Source organism: Pinus tabuliformis, chromosome 7 (assembly GCF_031772625.1).
Source record: "Pinus tabuliformis cultivar Carrire ecotype Pingquan chromosome 7, CPIR1, whole genome shotgun sequence".
NCBI lineage: Eukaryota > Viridiplantae > Streptophyta > Pinopsida > Pinales > Pinaceae > Pinus > Pinus tabuliformis.
In genome coordinates, this window is record NC_142293.1 from 644417364 (window position 1) to 644438361 (window position 20998).

Consider the following 20998-nt stretch of genomic DNA (forward strand, 5'->3'; position numbering starts at 1 on the left):
AGGCCTGGGTTTATTCAGTTAAGGATCGCTTGATTTATGGAGCTGCCAGCCTTGCCATGCCCGCAACAATATTTCATAGGCGAATAAAGGAAGGAAATACTTACTAGTGTAGAAGGCCATGAGGTTGAACCACCAGGCAAATTTTTAAGGCTACTCAATCCTTACGTCAAGGCACAACTTCTTCCTCATTCATTAGGACTAGGCAGTATGCTCCTTTCGCTTCCTTGCTCTACTTATCCTCACTTTGCCTTTGTTCATCTGAGCGGAGCATGTATAGAGATCTTCTTTGTAGAGAGCATAATGGATTCAGGGTGGTATTTGTTGTTGTCTCCGATCCCTTCTATCATTTTTTCACTTTTGTTTCCTGTCCCTGTAGCTTCAAACCTTAATGTGTGTCTCTCTCTTTTCCTGGGGGCAACTTGTTTCATTGAGGATCGATCTGAGCAGAAGCCCACCTCTGTTGCCTAACTAGCATTCATAAGAGAACCTGGCATGTATATAATACGGTGTCTTCATTCCACATCTTTCTATATTAGGAAAAATACATAAGCAAGGTTGGGTAGCATTCAGTAGCAAGGTCTAGTTCTCTCTATCACGTCTACTAGAGACGAGACGAATGACTGGTTCCTGGGATTTTGAAAACGAGACGAATGAATAGTTTTGGTCCCTGTATAACAGGATAACTCACAAGGGTGATCAGGTACCGACCTGAAAGCACACTCATGTCGTTCAAGGAAGCTCGGAGAAAATTACTGGCCTCATCAATTTTCTCATTATTTTCATGTTCAACAATACCAATAGCATGGTCTCCCCAACACTCATTTTCTTCGTATTCTTCTTCAGGATGTCTCTTCCTTTGAATGAGCAGGGGTTCTTTTAAACCTGTATTTGAATTCTCCATCCCATTCGCTTCAAGCAAGTGTTCAAATGAGCTAAACAAGCTTTCTGTGGCCACTAAGGACTCAATTGTGGTATTGTTTGGGAATCCATGCTTTTAGCTTTGTTCATCTGTATCTTAATACGACGAGATCCATTGGACCCAGTATGCCCATTACGATCCATTTTTCTACTTTCTGGATTGTTGGAGTTGATGTATATGTAAACAACCACTATTCTGTGAAAAGATGAAAAAAATATGGCTTAAGGTGTTCTGCTCATCTGGGAGTGTTGGCAGCTGGATGAGACAAAGCGCAAAAGGCCATGAAGTTGAAACTGGTGCACGTGTAGTGGACAGTTGGATTATCCTTCTGCCTCCTGTATTGACATATGACCATGATACAATGTTAAGTGGCATGGTTTAGTCCCTGCATGCTATGCCATGGAGAAGGAGGTGAGGCATGTGGCGCTCATGGGGGGCCCACATGGAGGTGTTTTTATTTTTAGTTTTTTAAGAGCTTTGTTTCCTTTTAATGCTAAATTACATCACTAATATACCCTCTTTGGTCATTGCAGGTTATACTTCTCTTACTGGTGTACAACGACCTGGTCAGGGTTAGCTATCGCTGCTTTTTGGTGCAACTAAATATATCTATGTCATGTTTTGGTCTCTGTCTCATTTGTTTATGTCCGTGTATGGAAGTGCTTCCCTTGTGATCTGGGTGAATTATTTGTGGTTGCTTTCTTGTTTGTGCCTGTTTCATGTCATACGTCTTGTGTGTGTTGTATATGTGAAATTGTAAAGTTCTAAAGGTTGGAGGCTGAATTGAATTTGAATCTTCGGGAGCTTGAATTATAATTGTAAATTAAATTCTCTTTGTGCAGTAAAGAGTAAAATATCCATTCCAGAATTCAAGAGCCAGCTGAGCTCGTCAGCTCTTGTGTGCCGAGGACGAGCTGAGAGCACAATGGCTAACTGTAAGATTTTTTTTTCCTTTGCTTTTTAATTTGCATGCCGTCTCTCTGACTTTGAAATTTTACTATGGCATCAGGAATAAATGGCAGAGTCTCGTACCCTCTGCAAAACCTGATTTTCTCCTTTAATTTTTGTTCTTTATCCTTTTGTCCCTTTATCTCTGTTAAGTCGATGGTAATAGTTTCAAATCTCGTGGGTGGAAATGCAATATTTTAGACAGCAATTTTTTTCTAAAATGTTCTCTTCTGAGACAGGGTTGAAAGGATGTTAAATCAGATGAAGTCTAGACTTCCAAAGCTGCCTCATTTTCTACTCTACATCTTACCAGAGAGGAAGAACAGTGACCTTTATGGTGATTGTGTAATTTTCGTGTTAATGAATGTTTCTAATTTCTAGTTTTTACTTTCTATGAATCTAAACCAGATTTTACGAATTTGTAACGTCTCATATTCTATTCCCTATTTTAGGGCCTTGGAAGAAGAAGTTCCTGTCTGATTTGGGGGTGATTAATCAATGTATTGCACCCATGAATATGAAGAAGGTCAATGATCAATATTTAACAAATGTGGCTTTGAAAATAAATGTGAAGGTATTTAATCAGTATTCAATGATAAATATTTCATCTGTATAGCCTTTTCAGGCCAGCCCCTTGCTTTTGTATGTTGATATTGCTGGAACCGTTCTTCTGTTCTTCAGGTTGGTGGCCTCAACTCTGTTTTATCTATGGAATTTGCGCATAGGATACCTAAGATTTCAATGAAACCAACAATTATTATTGGGATGGATGTTTCACATGGTTCTCCAGGGCATGCAGATTTGCCTTCAATTTCAGCGGTGTTGCACTTGGTTTTGTTATCTGGTATCAATCTGCGCAGGCATTGAGTATCTGCATGAAGGCATAAGCAAAGCTGTTGTGCATCAAAACATCTCAGCTGAGAAGATTCTTCTTGATCAACACTTAAATCCTCTTCTTTCAGATTGCGGTCTGCATAAACTTTTAGCGGATGACATAGTGTATTCAATCCTAAAATCTTCTACAGGCATGGGATATTTGGCCCCAGAATACACCACAGTTGGTCATCTTATTTCTCACTGGAGAAACAAGGATAAACTCTTCTTCAATAAGGCCTCTTGTACATTCTGGGAGGCCAGATGAATTCATTGATATAACTCTCGGAAAGGAGTACTCAAAAGAAGAGGCTTCTAATTTAGCACACATTGCATTGGATTGCACCACCCACCCATACCCAATGGTCTCGCTCAACCAAACCTATTTATCCCATACCCCTACCACCTCAACTATTGCAATGGTCCTTTGACAAGGAAGGAGAGCTTGCCTTACTCTCATCACTTGGTAATATATACTGAGTAAGCTCTTGCACCTATTTCAGCCACGTGGGTATCCCCAAAGCCTTAACTCCCAGGAGATTGACCGCACTGTGGAAAAAAAGATTGAGAAGTTTATGTTTTTAAAGATGGGGTTATATATTCTCGAAGTTTCCTTCACATGTCGTTACGACTGTACAATTCCTTTGAGATAACCTCTTGGGTAGCAAAACTTTGTCTTCAGTTGGAGATTTAAACTATGCAAAGTTCCAGGTTGATATGAAAATGTGTATAGATTATACAGCAAGTTTTCCCAAGATGTCCTCTGGCATGTTGCATATTCCTATCAAACTCTTCTGGATGCATATTAGCGGTTACTTCTGAGAGACTTGTAGATTATATTGGTGGCAGAAAGGGGGAGTATGGCATATTTTTCATAGGTTAATAGTTGCAGACATATTATTGCAGGGCAAGAGGATTACAACAGGCTCAGGCCCCTGAGTTACAGAGGTGCAGATGTCTTCCTCCTGGCTTTCTCCTTGATCAGCAAGGCCAGTTATGAAAACATTTTCAAAAAGGTAATTGCTTACCATAGCTTTGTGTTTCATCTTTTTTTTTTTGAAGTAGATTATGTTGGACATGGTTCTTGAAAGGAGAAATGTCTGCTTTAGGTTTGCATTTTTTTGAACTTTTGAAAATGATCCTCAAGATTTTTTCCTGTTTGCTTTGTGGTTCTTGTTTCTTATGTGTCAGTGGATTCCAGAATTGAGACACTACGCACCATCTGTGCCTATCATTTTGGTGGGGACAAAATTAGGTGGGGATAGGCTCATCCCCAATTAACTATCTTTAGTTGGACTGTTTTCTTAAATCGAGTTCTAATTTGTTTCCTGGTTTTCTCTGAAAATTCATTTTCTATGGCTACAGATTTACGAGAAGACAAACAGTTTTTTGCTGATCATCCCGGAGCAGCCCCAATCTCGACAGCTCAAGTGTGTTCTTTCTTCAGGAACCTGTGATTGCAATAAAGTCTCTTATAAGTATAAGTTATCAAGAACTACTGTTTCTGTTCACAAGTCTCAAAACCAATACAACAATATTCATAGGCACAAAACTATTACAACAATAATTATCAATGCATTATAGCTCATCATGTCACTTGTAGGGGCTTGAACCTGGGTATGGAAGATAACAACCATTCCACCCAACTATCCAAGATAACCCCAATTGACTATCTCTCATTTTACATAAATGTTCGTCATGTTTTCATCCCTGGCAAGCTTATGTTCCTCATGTTTTCATCCCTGGCAAGCTTGTCTTGTTATTGCATCAACTTCGTTCAAGTTTGCCAGTAAGAAAAGTGAGTTACATGGGTTCTAGCATTATTTTTTCCTATGTAGAATATGGCCCTGTTGATTGTTTTATGCATCTATCATTCATTATACTGTTGTCATACTTTATCCAATTACTTCCCTATAAGTTTTGATATTCTGGGAGCCTAGTGAGAACAATCATATTGGCATTTGACTATAGGATTTACATTTTCTGTACCTTATTACTTTCGAGGAATAACCTACACCAATATACATCTCTGTCTTGGCGGGGTGAAAATTTTAAGAAGCAAATCGGGGTTGTAGCATACATTGAATGCAGTTCTAAAAAACAACAGGTATGCCCATGGAGAAAGATTTTGCAGTTATATCAAGGGAAAAACACATTACTTTTAAATGACAAATACATATAAACTTGCAACATCATTACAAAGAATGGGGATAGTGGTATTTTTCCTAAGGTAATTGACCTCATATGTCTCAAAGCTTGAGGTACTAAGTTGGTCAGAGGGGAAGTTATAGTTTCTTTTTGTATAACTTTTCTAACAAAGCTTGAGGTGCTAAGTTGGTCATAGTGGAAGTTATAGTTTCTTTTGTATAAATTTTCTGACAGTTGATTAAATAGTGGGAATCACAACCTTCTTAGCATAGATCAAACAGATCAAATAGTCCTGTCAATCTAACAATACCAAAAAGAACTCAAATCATGCTCTGTGTTTGTTGTGGGCCTAGTGGGTCATCTTTAGGTCCATGTAATCATTATCTACAGGCCTATTTTGAAATCAAGCCCTAGGATTGTATTGAAGTGCATGCAACTACTCAATGAACACAATGTAGAAAATTGTTATTCTCTCCCTTTCTGTTACAGATTAGCCTAGGGTGTTTAGTTGAATTCCATTTTCTATGGCTGTCTCGAAGTTGTTCCTTTCCTGTAATCTAACTACATGTGCATTGTTGCTTGTATTAAATTCTCATTGACAACCTTTTTATTAGTTCCCATCCATTCGAGTACACTCCTAGATTAGATTGACATTGGTTTATATTTTCAAATCTCCTGAAGATATTCTAGTTTTACCTTCATTGCAGAATGTTAAGGCTATTTTTGATGCCGTAATTGAGGTGGTCCTTCAACCACAAAGAAAAAGAAACGCAGAAAGAAACAAAGAACATGTTTTATTCTTTAAGGGCTTTATCTATCTTTGGCATCTGTAGAACTTTAAAGTGCATTATTTAATCAAAGTTTGGCATAATATTTACCACGTACTTATGATTTGTTACTCTACGTTCAATATATTGAATTTATTGTAAAGCTAGATGCTCTGGCAAAAGGTCCTGGTTTTTTTCATTTTATATCATTGCCTGCTGTGGTAATGGAGGACTGTTTTGAAATGTAATGAAAGTTGGGTGTACATGCATAGGATACTATGATGAGAGCGGTCAAATATTTTTTTGACCATGTAAGGTCTCAATTGCAGTTGAAGTCATACTGCTAAGAATCATGTTCAAGGCATGGAGGTGCTGTGCTCTTTGCCCTGTCAGAAAGCCATGTAATTTTTTATTACTGAGTTTGTCTGTATTGTCTCAATATGCAAGATTTACTTTAGTATATAAAAACCTACAGTTTCCAATTTCTACTGTTAAAGAAGTTGGTCATCATGTGCATCAAGCTCTTAGAATCTGTGCATCAATCTCTTAGAATCTGTGATTCTGTCCAACTGCATCACTTCATGTCAGCTTCTTGCTATTAATTAAAATAGCTATATTTTGAACATGAAATTTAATGACTAAAAGCCTCAAGGTGTTAAAAAATCGCTTTCTCTGAACATGAAATTTAATGAATGAAAGGCCCTAGTGCCCAAAATGTTTAATTTTTAAATAAGTGCTCTGTCCAACTTCATGACTTTAATGTCAACTGCTTGTTGCTAAAATGGCTATATTTTGAACATGACATTTAATGAATGAAAGGCACGAGTGCCCAAAATGTTTGTTTATTTTTTAAACAAGTGCTCCTAGATTTGCATGTATTCATCTAAAATACAACACACAAATTCAAAATATTAGCCAACTGAAAGCTTAAAAGGTAAGCTTTTACAACACAGAAATTCAAAATGTTAGCCAACTGATGCTTGTGTTCATTGACACTGTAAAATACATTTGACTGCTTTTATCTAAGCCTTCATAGTTTCTGTGAATTTTTTTATAGTTTTAAAATTATATATTATTAAAAAAAGGGATGGAAAGTGTTATCCTACAAGCTGATGGGGAAGATGACCAGGGAGCAAAAGAATAAGTCTAAATAAAAGCTTGCTATAACCAGTCTCCTTGGTATAAAGACATAGCCCATTTGCTCATTGCAGGCCTTTGCCCACAAGGGCTTTACAAATCCCAGAGAATCTCTTTGAAGCTCCAGGCTGCTAGGTATTGCGCTGTAGGGACTGAGCATGCTGTAGGGACTGAGCTTCACTGGTATTGCCATGATGACTTTCCCATGTTGTATGCCATTAGGCATCCACCTTTCCAGGCACCATATATTCGTGGAGAGCATCCGCAAGTGTGCAAGCTATTATAATTTCATCTAGTACAAGTGCAATCTAGTGCCATGGGATCTACCCAATACATTGAAGGTTTTATTTATACATGCTTTGCTTTGAGTCACATTTAACTCCTTTGCATATATTTTGATTTGTTTTTACATAACTCTGGGTGAAAAGAAAGCTCTCTGTGCACTCCTACTGGCTCCGTCGCGCCAAGGCAGAAAAGAATCCTACCCCACTCAACGCAGGGACTTGCTACCTCGCAGCTTCCCTTGTTTACACTTAGATTTGTTTATGTTTAAAATCTAATTATATAAATTCATTTAGCATCCAACAATCTTATAATGTACCTATAATGGTTTCTCTGAAATTTAATAAAAATATTATAAAATAATATGTTTAACATTATTTGATATTCATGTTAAAAAATATGTAGTCATTCGAAAACCTCTTATGCATGTAATGCACACTTATTATTTTGTTCTCGGTCTATATTTGTTTGTTCAATATCAAACCCTAACATAATATCTTAAACTAAAACATCCTTTTATTTAAATTTTAATTATTTGCAAGTTATATAACATCCATGTGTTAGCTGTAGATCACGATAGAGTTCATAAGATAGACGGTAAAAGGAAGTCAAAGAATTTAATATGTGTTACACATAGCTTTCCTCTCGCACTAGATAAGTTAGGATTTGATTGAGACTTAAAATATAAATTAATTTTGTGCTCTATGGAAGAAAGTTACGAAGTTATGTGATATCTAGTCATGTACAAAAAGGAAAGGCTTAGGATTGTATACCATATACAACTAAAATTATTTGAAAATAAATATCTAGTCATGTACAAAAGGGAAAGACTTAGTATTGTATACCATATACAATCTAAAATTATTTGAAAATAAATAAATGAATTGACACAATTTTGACATCAATCACTTTTGAAATTAAATTATTGTATTTAGAAATCTAATTCAAATAAATAAATGAATTGACACAATTTTGACCTCAATCACTTTTGAAATTAAATTATTGTATTTAGAAATCTAAACTATGCAATTATTTTTTTACATTTTGATTAGAAATGAATAATTAATCTTAGTGGAAAAAAAACTTTTAATTTTAAATTTATAATATATCAAAATCAACATAGACTTAAAATTGGAAAAACAAATATTACCTAATAAAATACAAGCCCTATTCTCCTATAATTATATGAGGCATTTGAGTTTCATCCTCATTATTTAAAATATTTCGATATAGATAATTAGATTGCTAATGTCTTTATATAACCATTAAAGAAATTAATTTTACTCAAAAAAATTGTTTAAAAAAAAAAAGCAAACCTTTCCATAGATAACTATAGAGTTCATTAACAATTTCCAGATCAACTAAAGCTGATATAACTAAAAAAAATTCCATAACAAAACTAAAACTGACCTAACTAAAAAACAATTTACTCTACATAAATGAAAGGAAATCTAGATTCCCTATAAAGTTATATATTTTACCCGTGAATTGATTTGATCGTTTTAATGTTTGCTCTGTATTATCATCGTCCAGTTTAGGGAAGAGGATTGCAATTTTGTATTACAAAACTAAAACTGACATAACTAAAAAACAATTTACTCTACATAAATGAGATTTCCTATAAAGTTATATATTTTACCCGTGAATTGATTTGATCGTTTTAATGTTTACTCTGTATTATCATCGTCCTGTTTAGGGAAGAGAATTGCAATTTTGTATTACCATCCTCTCTTTTGAGAAGAGGATTGCTATTTGCAATGTAGATATAAATGAATGTAGTACTGAAATCTTCTCTATGATGAGTTTATTTTAAAATTTTGTAGTATAGCTAATATCTTATTGTTGCATGATTTGAGAAGAATAATTGCCTTATCATTTAGATTTATCTTAACCATGTATTTAGCCAAAATCTATTAAAATAAAAAAAATTTAAAGTGAAAATATAAAAGTTTAAAAAAATATTTGTTCTTAACAGATTTGATCCTCATATATGGAGAGCGAGAAAGTAAGGTGTATATAATTTCATTATTTAAAGTACAATTTTCAATGCATAAATAAAACAATGACTTGAAATTCCTATGTTACATTTAGATTGTGTAAACCATATAGCTTAAACTTACAACTCTATCAATCTTTTGCTAAATTTTGAAATAGATTGACAAAAAATTAAAGCTCAAGAAAAAATCAAAATATAGAACAGTAAAACTACTAGAACTGTTTTAACCTTAAAAAACTACTTTTTCCAATCTTTAATATCAACATTGAAATATTTTATTTATAATTCATATTTAATATTTTTATTATTAATATTTTATTATACAACATATTAATTTTATATTAAAAATTAAATGAATTATACATAGTCTTATTACCTATATATATAAACTTTTAATTATTTCTTAAGCATTAAATTTTTTTGTTATCCTACATATAAAAATATTGTTTATATATATATGTAAAGTTTATACTGAAATAAAATAATTAACCTAGATATTCAAATTGTTTATATACTTAATTACGTATCTTTATCTTTATCTATATATATAATTTAACTATTTTATTTTTCAAGTTGATATAAAATTAAGACATTGAAATATATTTTTTATAACAAAAAGTGAAAGTAAAATATTTTTGTTATTTATTACAAAATATTTTATTTTTATTTTCAAACTAATATTATGAAATAAATTCTGAGTATGGAATTATGATTTTTATATTACACTATAAAATGTTCATTTACATGTCACTTTCATATTAAATTGTAAAATATATTTTTAAACCCAATAACCACACATGTTGTGTCATATACTTATATAACGAACAAAAAACAAAATTAATTTATGAGAAAAAATTCTAGTGAACCCACTAGTACTATTATTTTGAAAAATATCTAAAATTAAACATTATAAAAATATTCAAAATTAACTAAAGAGAACATGGTTAGCTTTGCATTATGCAAGAGGATTGCTATTTGTTTCCATTGCAGATAAATCAATACAATATTGAAATGTTTTATGCGTTGTTTATACTATTAGCCTGTTTTGACAGCTTTACACTATGGAAGAGGATTGCTGTTTGAATTGTAGTATACATGGAAACTAGGAGCTTATTTTGATATTTTGGAACTAAAGAAAACATTGTTAGCTTTGCATTATGGAAAAGGATTTTTATTTGAATTGTAGATATAAATGAATACAGTATTGAAATACGTTATACGTTATTCATACGATGAGCCTATTTTGATATTTTGCATCTGTCGACACTAGTAGCAATCTAATTTTGTAATTGTTGTTCGATGAGCCTATTTTGATATTTTCCATCCGTCGACACTGGTAGCAATCAAATTTTGTATTTGTTGTTCGAAGGTTTGGAGCTATTTTAGTATAACATTGACACATTTGTTGTTACATGATTTCAAAGGCAGGCTTGCCTCACAATTTGAATGACAAGAAGTACACTGTTTGTGTCATATCCTTTGGGACAAACGAAAGAAATTAATGTACATTGTAAAGGCATAAGTTATGGATGTGGTGTAAAGGTATACGCCAATGAATGTTTCCGTCACTATGATCTCGATGATAGGACGAGGCAGAGTGTTTCTGCCCACCGCTGAGATGGCGTTTGGATTGTACGTACGCATCCTCTCATTCCTCTGCCGGGTTCCATTCATTTCAATTTGTTAATTTGGCGTGCTAAATCCTTACCATGCTATAGCCTTTGCTATTTCCGGTATTGAAAATTGAAGGAACCAATGAAAAATGGAACCAACCATATACCAGCCAATCCTATATAGCCTTTGTTATTTCAATGGAATCTGTCAATATAGCCTTTGCTATTTCAAGTTATTTATTTCCATGATATACCGGCCAATCCTTACCATACTAAATCTGTCAATATAACCTCTGCTATTTCCGGTAACGAAAAATGGAAGGAACCGACCAACATGATGGCGGGTCGCAGATGCCCATGCAAACCGACGATGATCGAAACAAAGATCCACGCGTTCACGTGATCCACGCCGTTCAGCATTTGATCGAGATATGTCTGCTCTTTCGAATGGACCACCACAACTTCGTCGAAACCCTATACCAGGGTGCCAAAATCCACCCTGCCCTGAACATCGCAGGTTTCAGTTCTTCACGCTCTTAACTCGCTCCAATTTCTTTGAATTATCATGGTAGTTAACAAGATATAGCTTATAAGGGCAGGTAACGTTGTTATGCTGTAAATGGTCGAAATCGTGATTATGTTGTTAATGCGTGCAGTTTGGAAGGGTTTGTTAAAAGAAAACAGGGAGTTCTTCGATGCCTATCTTATAAACAGCGCGAGATCACGTAATCCTCCTCTTGCTCCACCAGACGACCAACAATGATCATAATGATTATGTACAAGTAAGTATTTATCACTTAATACTTCCTTCCTTCTGTGGTGATGGCGTCTGAATATGCTTATAGTTACCCCATTCATGGTCGTCCTTATAGGGCAAACAAAGGAAATTAATGTAAAGGCATATGGCAGTAAAGGCATAAGCTATGGATGAGATGTAAAGGCATAAGCCAGAGAACTATTTGCCATATTCTACAATCCTTCCAGTGATGTTACGATCGATTTCATTGAAGCGTTAAAAAATTATCAGGACCCTCAATGAAGAGATGGGAATGGGACGGGCGAGTGGTTCGTGACTTGTCCCGTCACACGCTCGCTTTCATTGCCTTCACTGTCACTGTTATCATCGCGATGAGAGGATTTCTATAATTGATATATATTTAACTTGATTTTTTGGAATGTTAGCAAAATCTTACTTAAAATGGTGTAAAATAAAATAAAATTAATGTTGATAGAAATTCTTTGCATGATGATAATAATTTGTTAGCTCTATTTAATCCTCATTGATTAGATATCTAAAAAAGGTTTACATATGTTTTATTTTTCATAAAATATTTAATAAATATAGTTGTTTATCTTTTAATAATTTTTTCCTTAATATTTAAATTAAATATGTTTAAAAAGGAAAATATATTGATTATTTTAAAATAAAATATTTAAATTCTAAACCAATTAAATCATGTTTCATGATTTAAATATTTCAACTTAAATGAGCTTTTATATATATGTTTTGTTTTTTTAATAAAATATTAATAAATATAGTTATTTATATTTTTATATAAATAATTTTTTCGGGAGGTGTATTTGACAACGTAAGTATATCCATACTCAAAGTTAAATTTTAGCTAATGTCGGCCAACATAAAAATAATAAATTAGAAATGTAAATAATGTTTATGTTTGTCTCTTTAGTAAATAATAATAGTGCCTGAAAGAGAAAATAATCATATAGGTAAAAAAAAACTACAATACCATTATGTCATGAGTTTAGGTAAAAAAAAAATTACAATACAATTATTTCATGGTTTCAGTAGTCCTTTTATTACATAGGTTGAGTGGATGATAAATTTACCCTCAACAAAAAAAATTACCACATTAAAATTGTAAATTAGGTAAAATTTTAAACATTTTTACTCTTTAGTAAAACCACTAACATTTCTTAAATCAAAGTAAAAATGTTAATTCAACACAAAGAATCCAAAATATTTTAATATTTATTTTAATTAATTATTTGTAAAATGAATCTTTAAAACCATAGCCTATATATATATATATATATATATATTAAAATCTTTATACACATAAATATTTCCACGTCAAAATTGTATTATTCTAAAATATTCATTTCATGTAGTTTTAGTGTAAATCTTGTTATCATGCCACATAGAAAACATCATTAAATCTAATATTAATATTGAGAGACTAATATTCATATTAATATTATTATTCAATTTAATATTAATATTTTTATATTATAATATTAATGTTTTTTTTGTAAACATGGTAGAGCTCTCTGTATTTACTGTTTCAGAAAAAATTTACAAACATGTCCCCCGGCTGGTCACCTGCCCGGAGGAAACCAGGTGACCACCGGTCAGCATTGTATCCACTCCAAAATTTGAATAAGTTCATCAAAAAACACCTACTTCTCGAGAGCTTATCCCTATTGTCTTTACAGGACATAACAAAATTGCTCATTTTCTGCACTTTAATAACATTCAAAGATAAACGACAAAATAAACTATTCCTCATCAGAGGATGCTATCTGAACTGAAGCCTTCGCACCAGAACTTGGTGCCTTCACCCTAGGGCCTGGAAGCTCGCGACCTTGTGACAGCTTCCACTTTATCTCGGACAGTGTTTGCTCAATCCGACCCAAAGCGAGATTATTCCTGTAGGTTTGGATTTGTATAGTCACCAGGTCTTTCAAAATTTCTGCCCAAACAGGTTCTGGCTCCTTCCTCCTTTCCTGCTTATCCAGGCCTTCCTCTTCCATGTGTTCCTGATGGAGCGTCACGGCACGAGCTACAACAACCTTCATGATCCAATATTGTTGCAAGGTCTTTTTGAAGAGCGGTTTCTTGCCATTTGATGTTCCTAGATCCTATAGTATTCCTTCCCATTCATCCATGGGTAAGTCTCTGCCCCTGAGGTTATTTCTCAAATCTCTTTCCCAGCTCCAGATTTGTTCTCTAACCTCCTTCGGGTTTCCCTCCATGTATGAATCGATGATTTTCTTCATTTTCTCTCTGTGCGGCTGCCTGCCTCTTTTCTTCCTTGCGCTGCTGGTGCCTTCTTCTTTTTTCGCTATCCTCTTGCTACGCTTGGGAGCCATTCTTCTTTTCATCTGTTCCTTAGCTCCCTTTGCCTGTAGTTGTTCATTCTGGTTTGCAGTTGCTCCCTTTCCTTGGGTAAGACCTATCACAGAATGAGCATTGATGTCAGTGTTATCAATTATGTTTGCATTTTTATCCAGGGTATTTCTCCCCCCTCTCTTCTTGGTTTCTCTCCATAGTTTCCTTCCCTCTGAGGTTCCACCCTCTGATTTCCTTCCCGTTTATACACTACTATGGCCTCTCTGATTCGTTTGGTTTTGGAGTACCCTGGTTTACCCCGGCGTGCACTATGCATGCTGAAGTCCTTTTCCTGAGTCGAATGCTTAGTCTTTCTCAAGAGATCGCGCCTCTCGCTAATTGGGTTGCATGCCCCTTTCCCAGTTTTAACTTCCTCAGTGTTGTTAGCCATATCCTGGCTATTTATAGTTTCACCCCTCACCATGAGGTGCCACTCATTCCTCCCTGGTTTTTGGGTTTTCCCATCCCCTCTGTCATTATTCAACACGACATGCAACCTTCCTGGACTGTTGATAGCCAGGACGTCACTTTTACTGTTGGGATCCTGCAAATTTGGGCCCTGCGAGCCCTTTCTCTCCCTTGCCTTACCCTTACTTTTATCCTTCTTTCCGGCCTTGGCCCCTAGGGATTCCTCATTGTGAGCTTCTTTCTTATCTCTACAATATCTACCATAGTTTCTATTATCTACCCAGAGCTGCATAACATTTTTCATACCTATTCTATATTTCCTACTGGTTATTTCTTCACAGGGTGGGGAAGGAAGTTTCACATACCCTTTTACCTCCCTTCACTTCGTTGTCTCCTTCGGCTCTTGCTTGATGTCTATTCTTTCGAGCTCACCACCTTTCTCCTTGCTCATCTGCATGCAATGTGCGTGTTTTGCCTTTTCCTTAGGCTTTATCCCTTTGTCATTTTCCTTCCGTAGTTTTACCGCCAGTTGTCCTCCCTTCCCTCCTTCCTTGGCCCACCTCCCTTCCCCCCTGCCTTGGGATGATACCCACCTGTCCTGTCCACTGTCCTTCATTTATTAACTTCCTCTCCCGGCTGCTCTTACCATCCATTTCTGACTCTGCTCTGCCATTTGGCACTGGATTGCTTCCCATCCTCAGACTTGCTATCTTGCCCTCCCTTCTTCCATTCCTTTTCATCTCTGCCCCCGATCTCTCCGGGCCTGTCCTTCCTCTGCCTCCCTCTGTCATCCGACTCAGCTCCGTCCTTTTGCCTATCCTTTGTTGTTTTATGTATGATCTGTTCTATCCCACTTGCATCTACTCTTGTCCTTCGTCACGCCTGTCACCTTCAAGCGAATTCACTAGATGATCACCTTGGCACCTGTCTTCTTTTGCTGCCTGAATCAGTTGTCTCATTTCCTCTTTCTGATGAAGCTCTTCCATGCTCACATCCAACTGCTGCTCTCTGTTATGGCATCCCCAGTTCGCAAGGAAATCAGCCAGAGTGTTTCCTTTCTGCTTCACATGGGACAATATGGTGTATGCAACCTTCCTTAATTACTGGCTTATTTTGGTTATTACCCATGTCATTTGCCAGCTTTTGCCTAATTTTTCAGCTGGTGTACCCTGCTGGATTTTTCTAAGTGTTTCTATCACTAGCAGTGAGTTTCCTTCAATCCACGGGGTTTGGTATCCTTCCATAACCACAATTGTTAATCTCCTATCTAACACTTGGAATTCAACCTCGTTATTGGTGGCGATTCCACAGTTCATTGCGTAGGCCCTTCTAATCTCCCTTTCATCATCTTTGAATATCCCTCCTATTCCAGCCTCCCCAGGGTTTCCTTTCGCTGCACCATCAAAATTTAACTTGGTGAAACCCTGTGGCGGGTTCCTATAGCTTTCTTCAGCTCCTGTGTTGCCTGCCTTGTGTTCCTTCCTATATTGTTTATGGTTTTTGCTTTTATTTGCAAGCAGTTCATGATGTAGGTCTCTGTTGCCTCCTTTTTCCAGTATTCCTCGTTCCAAGTTTCGAGGATTACTATTTCTCTTATGTTTTTCATGGTTTAGCTCCATACTGCCTCTTTGAATTTTCCATTTTCTCTAAATATCACCCGGTTTCTTGCCTTACATAGGTTCCATAGGAGGAAACCGATGAACAGATCCCAGGCGTGGTTCAATATTGTGTTTCGGTACAGCTTGTTGCTCCATTTCTCTATTGAAGTTCTTATGCTGCCTATGTTCCTTTTAGTGATCTCAAAGAGCTGATAGTGATTTTGCCACAAGTTGTTGCTGACGCTGCAAGAATTTGCAACGTGCTCCATGGTTTCTTCTTCATTTTAGCATAGGGCACATCACAAAGGTCCATTCGTCCCCTTCCTTCTCAGTTGTTCTTAGGTTAAGGCGCACCCGTGCATCACTATCCAGGTAAAAAACACCACTTTTGGCTAAGTTTTTAACTGCCATTTTCTTTCCCATTTTTTTATGTCTTTGTTTCCTGTTCTTCTTGCCTTGATATGATATCCTTTTGAGATGGTAAACATGCCTTTTATGCATTTACCCCATCTTATCATATCTGGTCCTTCTTTAAATGAAATTTTCTTTGTTTCCATATCATTTTGGTAATGTATCCATTGTTTTGTATCTTGTGCTTCAGGCCATTCGCTCTTCATTTTCCATTTTGTCCAGTACCCGTCCCATTCTAGTGCCCAATAATTTCTAACTACATCTTCCTCCATTTGGTTAGTGTATTGTTGGATGTCTTGGAGCTGAAGTTCCTGATTAAGGGATCCTCACTACTACCACACCTCTTGCCAAAAGTTTGCTTTGTCCCCCTCTCTAATTTCCTAAAAACTATATTCTCTTATCAGGTCCCTGTTAAGACTTGTAAGGTTCTAGATGGCTGAACCTTTCTTTTCCAATTGGTTTCAGAGTTTGCCTTCAGGTGACCTTGCCATCGCGTATTTCTTTTCCCATAACAATTTCCATAGGTCTTCCCCTCCTTGAATCCAACTCCACCATAATTTAGCGCCCATAACTTGGTTTAATATATAGGGATCTCTCATGCCTAAGCCCCCTTCTGTAACAGATTTGCTTAGCCATGTCCATGAGAGCAAAGCCCACTTCTTTGTTTTATTTTTACCTTGCCATAGAAACCTTTTGAAAATTTCTACCATTTTCTGACATATGGTTTTATGGATCGCTTGACTAGCCATTTGATAAATTGGGATAGCTTGGAGTACTGCCTTCAGGAGGATGAGTTGACTTGGTATATTTAGCGTTCTAAATGTCCAATTGTCCATTCTTTTTTGAATTTTCCCTATCATGCCTTTCCAATTCTCTATTCTGTTCTATTTGTCACTCAGCTGTACTCCCAGGTATTTCATTGGTAGCTTTCCAATTCTGAACCCCATTGTTCTGGCTAAGAATGCTTGAGCCATCATTGGGGTGTTAAAGAAAAAAAATTATGTTTTATCCTTGTTTACTTCTGTTCCTGATGCATCTGTGAATTCTGCTAGGATTTCCACTAGTTTCTTAGCTTCCTTCAGATTTGCTTGGCTGTACATCATTACATCATCTACAAATTGTTGATGTGTAATGGTTAAATCTTCCCCCCATAATCTGAGACCTTTAAGTTCCCCGCTGCTTACTCTTGCTTGTATTAATCTACCTAAGCCATCTGCTGCTATTATAAACATAAACAGTGACAATGGGTCTCCCTGCTTAGGTGCTCAGGAAGGTTTGAAATTTTATGTTGGTCTTCCACTCAGTGGTATGGACATGCTTGGAGTGGATATCATTGACATTATCCATGTTGTCCATCTATCATCAAACCCGTATGCTTTTAGGATGCTTTGGAGGTATTCCCAGCTGAGTTTGTCATAGGCTTTTGCTAGGTCCAGTTTGATCATCATTCCTTTATTTCGCAACTTCTTTAATGAATGTATTGCCTCTTGAGTGACTATAATCCCATCCACTATCTGCCTTCCTTTCACAAACCCTATTTGTTCTTTTGCTATCAATTCTAGAAGTATAGGTTGTAATGTTTTTACCATTATGGTTGCTAGAATTTTGTAGATTACATTGCATAGGGCTATTGGTCTAAAGCCATGAGGTTCATCAGCATTTTCCACCTTTGGAATTAATGCTAGAAAAGTTGCATTCCATGTTGGGTGCATTCTTTTATTACATCTTGATTCCTCCACTGTGTTTACAATCTCTTGTTTCATAAAGCTCCATGTTGCTTGGAAGAACTCTGCTATAAATCCATCCTGGCCTAGGGCTTTGTTCTTGGCCATTGTATTCACTATCTCCTCTACCTCTTTCTTAGTGATTACCCTTAGGAGAGCCATATTTTGATATCTTTTTACCTTTTTAGGAATGTATTGACTTATTTTTGCTATCTAATCTTCTTTGCTACTTTGTGTCTCTATTAATATGCCTTTAAAGTACTGAATCAACAAATTTTCCATTTCCTCTTTCTCAGTTATCCTATTACCTTGGGTATTTTTTACACAGATAATTATGTTCTGTTGCCTGTGTTGTTGCCTGGCTTTGTGGAAGAATTTTGTATTCCTTTCCCCCTCCTGTTTTCTTCTTTCCTCCAATCTGATTAGCACCCCTCCTTCCTGTGCTAGCTCCTTTGTTCTCCCTTCTTCTATTATTTTCTGTTGTATCCTTTTCATGTCTGTTTGGAGCTTTTCTTGGTCTTGTTGGATGTTGCGAAATTCTTCTTGATTCCATTTCTTGATCTTACCTTTTAGCTCCTTTAATCTTAATTGGAGTGTGTCCATCTTGTTTTTTCCTTTTATTTCCTCTTCGCTTTTCTACCACCAATTTTCCATTTTTCTATGAGGGTGGGATCTCGCAGCCAAAAAGCTTCAAACCTGAATGATCTGTGTTGGTTTTGATTATTCATGGTAATTTCAAGTTTTATCGGCTAGTGGTCTGATCCTTGGCATGGTATAATGGTTTCTTTATAGAATATGTCTTTCCCAAGAAAGTGTTCCATTGCTAGGAACCTATCCAGTCTGGGAGCTATCTGTCTACTGCCTCCTCTTCTGTTATTCCAGGTATATTTTCCATTAATGGTTTTTACATCAATCAGTTTTAGGGCTGCCTGGGTTTCCGTGAATCTTTCCATGTTTCCATCCTCTCGTTGCAATTTTCCCTTCTTTTCCTCAGTGGAGGTGATCATATTAAAATCTCTCGCTATCACCCATAGTTTTTCTATGTGCAGGTTTCCCAACCATTGCAACTGTGTTAGGAAGGCCTCTCTTTCCACCAGTATATGAGGCCCATAAACCGTCGATACTACAAACCACTCTCTTTGTCCTATCATTCTTAATCTCCCTGAGAGGATCCTCTTCATACATATCCAATGATCGACAATGACTTCTATAGGGTTCCAAAAAATTTCTATACCCCTTGCACTCCCTTTTTCATCCAGTATCATGCATTTATAAGTAGGCTTGATTTTTCTAAGAATCTCCTCCATTTTCCCCTGTTATTTTTGCTTCTTGCAGCATCATGATTTGGGGTTTTTGTTTTTTAATCCTTTCTGCTAGGTACCATTTCTTACCCTTGTTGTTAATCCCCCTGATATTCCATGATGCAATTATCATTGAGAAGGTTGGGTGGTTTGGTGGAATACCTCTGAGAGTGGTACTACTCTTTCGGTATTAACTAACATTTCTCCCATTACCTGTATTGCCTCTTGGAGATTCTTTCTTCCTCGTTTTTTCCCTCCTCTCCCTTTACTTTGTTGTTCTTGGCTGTTGTCAGGTTGTATTCCTAACTTCTCATTCATGCCTGTGGTTCCTTACTCCTATTTTTCTTTGTATTTCTAGAATATTTCCTTGTATAATCTTTTATCCTCTTGTGGGATAAACCTCTCATCCAGATTTGTCTAGTAGTTTCCTCAGGATTTATTCTTCTGTCATTCAGTCTTCCCCTTTACTCGTGTCTATTTCCATTACTTCATTTTCCTGTTTATCCTCCTTTTCTTTTTTGCTCCCCTTTTCCCCTATTTCTCTTGGGGCTTTCTGTTTGATGTTGTTTGTATCTTGATTTATTCTTCCTACCTGTTCTTTTTCCTCTTGGTAATCCATGACTCGGATTTCTTCGTCTTCTTCTGCTACCTACAGGATTTCAAACCTGTTTACCTCATTTTCTCTAACTGGCTATTCTTTTCTTCCTTCCTTAGGGGTTTCCTTTGCAGGTCTTTTTTGGATTTGATCTCTTGAAACCCCTCATTGTCTTCTGTGTTTTTCCTTTGTTGCTTAGTCTTTCTTTCTTCCTCCTCAGCATTTAAGGGGAATTCCTTGTAGAAGTGCCCATATTCATGGCATTTTCTGCATCTAAAAGGTATGCATTCATAATCCATAGCCTACTACCATACCTCTTCATGGTATTCTAATTCTACTGTTCCTGGAATGGGGTTCGCAATGTTCATGTATACACAGATTCTTGCATAGGATGTATATCTTCCTTTCTTAGTCGATTCCACTATTTTAACAAAGCTGCCTATGGTGTTCCCTATTCCTTCCAGGATTTCTAGATCCCAAAAATCCATGGGTAATCCAAACAGTCTGACCCATATGGGCGCTGCTAGGAATTTCCCTTTATCTGGGTTGTAACATTCCTCCCAGTAGCTCATAAATAAACCTACATTGTTATGGAAATATGGTCCATTTTCAAATACTTTTTCTTTGTCTTGCAGGTTAGAGAAGATTACCGTAAAGAATCCATGTGCTCCCAGCTTCAGCTCGATGTGGCTGTGTGGCTGCCATTTCTATTGGATCCATCTTGTCAGGTCTTTCTTAGACGGCCAAACTCTAATGAACTTGCATATCAGTGCATGGCCTTTCATGTAACTTTGGTAACGCTCGAGTTTGTTCATAGGGATGACAAATCTCGATCTTTCTGTTGTGCATGGCAAGCATTTACCTTTGCTCCCTACCTACCATCTTGCTCCAAAGACTGGTCCCAGTGTCCTTTTCTCATCCTCCAATTTGCTATTGCTTGTTCCCTCTCCCGCTGTTGCATCTCTATAGGAGGGGATCTCTCCCCTCCTGGTCTCCTCTTTCATTTCTGTGCCTCCTGTCCATTTTGTTTTCCATGCTGGTCTGCTTGTTTTCGAGGTTTTCCGCGCCGCCTACCTCATGGCCGTGAGGTCATTAGGGTTGCAGAGCTCCAAGAATCCTTCATCGTTTTTCCAAGGTTACAAAAAATT

The 20998-nt window shown here is 36.3% G+C and overlaps 1 long non-coding RNA gene across 1 annotated transcript; it reads left to right on the forward strand.

Annotated features, from left to right (window-relative positions):
• The first annotated feature begins 3461 nt into the window (after positions 1 to 3461).
• On the forward strand, positions 3462 to 4213 carry LOC149249098 (uncharacterized). The gene is made up of 3 exons (XR_016265814.1): positions 3462 to 3756; positions 3932 to 3995; positions 4106 to 4213. It is a non-coding gene; the product is annotated as an uncharacterized LOC149249098 (long non-coding RNA).
• The last annotated feature ends 16785 nt before the right edge of the window (positions 4214 to 20998 follow it).